A 4,273-nucleotide genomic window follows, 5' to 3' on the forward strand; every position below is an offset into this window, starting at 1 on the left:
AATAAGGATATCAATTTTTTTTATAAAAAATATTTATTATTTTTATATTTTTTTACTGTATTATTTGATAATGGTTAATTGATAAAATAGATGATAATGTAAAATATCGTAAAAATGTGAGAGACGTAATTATGAAAAATTACAAAAAATATACCTTGAAACTGTAGTTTTTAGAAAAGAAAATTTCTAGTTAATCGAATGAATTGTTTTGAATAAGTTTAAAAAATAAGTCAGCTTAAACGATTGTCAAACATAACCTGTATAAAAACAATTTATCTTGTTGTTACGACTTACGAGGGTCATCCCAATTTTTTTTGGATGTCATGTTATACACGCACTAAACTATAGATCGTATGAAATGAGTAATAAACAACATAATATATATATATATATATATATATAATTTCATATCATGTTACAAATTAAAAACAACAAAAATGTTAAAATGACAAAGAGAGACAAATATCAAAGAGTTAGGGGTCGTTTATTAAACGCTTACCTGGTAAGTGCTTACTGGATAAATTTCTTCATCGGATGAATATGACAAGGGTGAAGAATCTTACCAGGTAAGAGTAATGAGAATGAAGGAAAGTCTTACTCGGTAAGTGAAGATGACAACTCTTACCCAGTAAATTGTTGCATTCGATACGTTTTGATATACTAAAATCTTACGTATCAAAGTAAATTATAGTGTTGACTCCTATAGGTAAGTACTTACTGAGTAAGCATTTGGGTAAACAGCTCCTTATTTTTGTTTTGATTGGGAAATTCTGAAACTAAATGGCAGATTTCGATTTTGAAACAAACCATACATGTTCTTTTAGAGCCGAATTGACCGGTTGAGCAATATAAATCCGAGCCTGAAGCACAAATAAAACCACGTCCAAAATTTTAAGCATCCTGTGCAAAACCCAACATTTAGCATGCTTACAGACTACCCTCGTTGTTAGGCAGAGGTTAGTTTTCTTACTTCTAGGTTTTTTTTTCCCCTTTCTTATTTGGTTTGCTCTTTGCAGATGTCGTGGTGACGTTGCTAACTTCGTGTTATTCTCTTTTTCTTAGTAAATACATCCTTGTTGGCTTTACAAAAAGGAGATTACGTATAACCAATACAAACGTAAAAACACAGAGAAAAGCAAAATACGAAAACGAGTTATCAGACAGAGAGAAAACAACGAGTTTGAGGCTAAAAAGGGTACTTGAAAGTTGATGATTGATATTGTTCAACAAACATAGAAAGGTTATAAAGTCACAATATGATATGAACAAGACATAATGTGATGGTATGAAATAGATGGTTGTTTGGGTGATAAAAGAATGGAACTAGTTATAGGAAGGGGGTCATGGCCTAAAGTAGATAGGGTAGGAGACAAATGGGGCCAAATTTTACCATTGCAAGAAACCTTTTTATGGAGTCATAAATGCATATCATGTAGGGCATGTGCCCTTCTCTTTTTGCTTCATGTGAACCCTTTAACCTTATTTTCATGTCCTATCAAACATTTTGCTTCAATGGTATCCACCAACACCAACCCTTTTAAGGAGACCAAGTTATATGAAATTTGGTGTCTACCCTTTTTAAAAAAAAAAACCCATACTGGACTCAATTTTTTTTAATTAACCTGCATATCCAGCTCGTTATATGAGTCGACTAATTCCAAATTTCCAATACCATTGCAACCACCTGTTTTGCGGATAGCTTGGAGTCACCATATTTGAACCTCTGTGGCTACAAAGGGATTCTTATTTCTCCTTGAATTTGAACATGTGACCCCCCAGACAATTTTAACCTTTGAGCCCAATCTCAAACCAATCAGACACCACTCTTGTGGTTGACTTCAATTGAAATCATGAAGATGTGGTTTGTATGTGTTGCGGGAAAATGTTTTATGTGAATTTCGTGAAATAGGAGGATTCAGTATATTAATATCATGGATTCGAAACAAAAAAGGATTTGTGTATTATTATGGTTATTTATTATGATCGTTCAATTTTAATGTTGGTGTTGTCTTTAAACGTAAATTGGTTTTAAATGTTTTTGTTTTCTCGGTTTGTTAAATTAATTGACAAGTCAAACGTTACGTGTTTTAAGTTAAGGAGGTGGTTTTTATTTTTATAAGATGGAAAAAGTATTACTGTGATTTGTATCTATTTGATATAAATATATGAATGATTTTACAACGTGAATGGTACTGGATGAATGAGAAAATTACGAAAGGATAAGCAATTTCTTAATAGTATATAAAAATCATTAAATATCACAATCTGCTATAAAAGAAGCAGAAGAGCGATTTACAAAACAAAAGCTTTCTTGCAAAACATCATATGTATGAAGAAGAAAGCAAGGTTAGGTCGACTTACAAGGAAGTTTTTAGGTGGATTCCACTGTAATTGATCTTTTTTACATTGACTTCTCTTTTCTGACCACATAAATTTTCAAATAGTAAATTACAAAAGTCGTCCCTATTGTTTACCATTATTTTTGTCGTTTCGAAATTACATAAGCCAGCCTGTGGTTTCAATTTCATTACAGATCTTGTCCCTGGCCTTAGTGAATGTTAGGAGCAGCCGCCAAGTGCCCCTTGCGTGAAAGTAACATGAGGGCACTTTGGTCGTTTTGCATATTTTTTAATAGTTTATTTAGTATACAAGACTTTTAGATCATATGTACAAGTCCGTTTGAATTTCAAAGAAAATAATAATGAACTATATGTTATATCAAACCGGTCATCCACCCCTCCTCCGACACCATCGCTCTGCTTCGGTGAGATCATGCCACTGTTGCACGACGACATCATTCCTTCCCAAACAGATGAAGAAAACCTCAGGGACGAGCAGTAGCAAAACGAAATATGAAAAGAGGAAGATGGCCATTGAAGCTTGGATGCAATGGTGTTCTAAGAACAATTATAAAAGACAAATTCATAAATTTTTCTACTCGAAATCTATTTACATAAGTGTAATTTACGAAGGAAAAAACAACCAAACGAATTGGGCCATTCCTTACCCATCATCACAATGCAATCGATGCATTTTAGGGTTGATTTATACATATATTTTAAATGTCTTATATATATATTTTGCAAACTATATTATTTGTACAAACCGTACAAACTTTATTCAACAAATCATATTTTTCATTTTATTCATTTTTTTGTAATTATGAAAAGTTGATTAATCATTTTTATTGTGGAGGGTGTTAATCATGAATATTATCATCTTCATTATATTAATTTTTAAAGAAATACATGAAACAATTTCATTAAAATTTCATAAACATTATATGAAACAATTTCATAAAAAATTTCACAAAATTAAACAATGAAATCTCCGGATGAGGTTAGTTTGCACGGTTTGTACAAATATAAGTGGTTTGCATTTGATCACTCATCTCTCTCTCTCTCTCTCTCTCTATATATATATATATATATATATATATATATAGATAGAGAGAGAGAGAGAGAGACACACACGTGCGAAGGCTCGTGTGAGAATATGAGTCAGGGTGAGAAGCGTAAAAAGAGATATGGACCCTTGATCACTTTACGCTCACCTCCGCCCATGAGTTGCACTTATCTAAGGGTGAGATCCCTTCTTACCCTTTTTAGCATAACTTCAATTCTCATCGGAATCCAACCATATTAAATTCACGTTCCAAAGCAAAGAGAACACCAAACTACTTGGCATACAACCACACACATACCAAGTGGCCAATATATCCAATGTATTAAATAGCGGCACCACGAGGCCAACTCTTAAGTCTTATACGTCATCGCAAAACATAACGTTTTTCAAGGCACGACATAAGACGACAAATATGTCATATATAGAATTATATATATACATATATGTTTTTTATATATTATTCAATTTGATATTAAAAAATCACACTAAAAGAAAATTCATATAGATATAAAAATAGTCTTTGATTAAATATTTAAATAAAATTTAGAAAGGTAATTTTACAACTTCGTTTTAATCTTGAGTCGATGGTGTGAATGAATTCGTGAAATTATGAGTAGTGTGATTAGATAAATCTATAAAAAAGTGTAAAAACTAAAGTTAAAAGTGTGAAAATGCAAAATCTAAAAAAATTATAAAAAACAAAGATATTTTTTTAAAAAAGTCACACCTTGTAAAAACGCACGTTACGTTGCACCTCATGCATGAGTCACACCTTACAGAAACGTTATAGGTCTTATCGTAACGAAAGAGACGCGTCTTACGCCATATCGTGTCATGACGCGTTTTCTGAACACTGAGAATATCACAA

The sequence above is a fragment of the Cynara cardunculus genome (assembly GCF_001531365.2).
Source record: "Cynara cardunculus var. scolymus isolate 2C chromosome LG 11, CcrdV1, whole genome shotgun sequence".
Lineage (NCBI taxonomy): Eukaryota > Viridiplantae > Streptophyta > Magnoliopsida > Asterales > Asteraceae > Cynara > Cynara cardunculus.